Here is a 563-nt window from a genome sequence, read left to right on the forward strand (position 1 = left end):
GCTGTTGTGTGTTGAAGTTTACTAGAAGTGGATGACATGTAAGTTTGATGATGCCCATAGACCTATCATTGTTTCCCCATAGGCCTATCTTAAACGTCCTGCAGCTTCGCCATGTCTTTGTTGGAGTGTCACGTATGATTTAATATAATTAGTTTAATTTTGTTTTGCATTATAGGTCTCTCATATAGTATTGCAGTGTGTGTCGTTTTCCTGTAAATTCGGCAAATGTTTGTAGGGATGCTTTGCTAGAATTGTTAGTTAAAACATATTATAATGTATTCTTTATGGAGTATTATACACCATTATTTCCCGTTTTCGCTTTTAGTTGCAATTTTGTGGTCCATATTAAGGACAAAAGAACGAGGACCCCCTGTATATATTCCTGTTATACACTGAACCTAAATTCCCAAAGATTTTCGTGTATCTAAATGTGCTCTAGGAAGCTAAAATGACAAATGACTTCTGTTCACTTCTGTTTCTAGCTCTTTCAGTGTTGCTGCCCGAAGTTCTGTAAATGCTATTAAAAGCTAGTCTTTTAACTTTGTCTTTTTCATTTTGTTCTA

At 35.2% G+C, this 563-nt stretch overlaps 1 protein-coding gene across 1 annotated transcript in view; it reads left to right on the forward strand.

Moving 5' to 3' along the window:
- The window catches only part of LOC119589211 (bestrophin-2-like), a gene marked incomplete at its 5' end in the record, with an annotated part of 32,647 nt that overhangs the window by 17,654 nt on the left and 14,430 nt on the right, over window positions 1-563 (forward strand).

Source organism: Penaeus monodon, chromosome 25 (assembly GCF_015228065.2).
Source record: "Penaeus monodon isolate SGIC_2016 chromosome 25, NSTDA_Pmon_1, whole genome shotgun sequence".
NCBI classification, from domain to species: Eukaryota; Metazoa; Arthropoda; class Malacostraca; order Decapoda; family Penaeidae; genus Penaeus; species Penaeus monodon.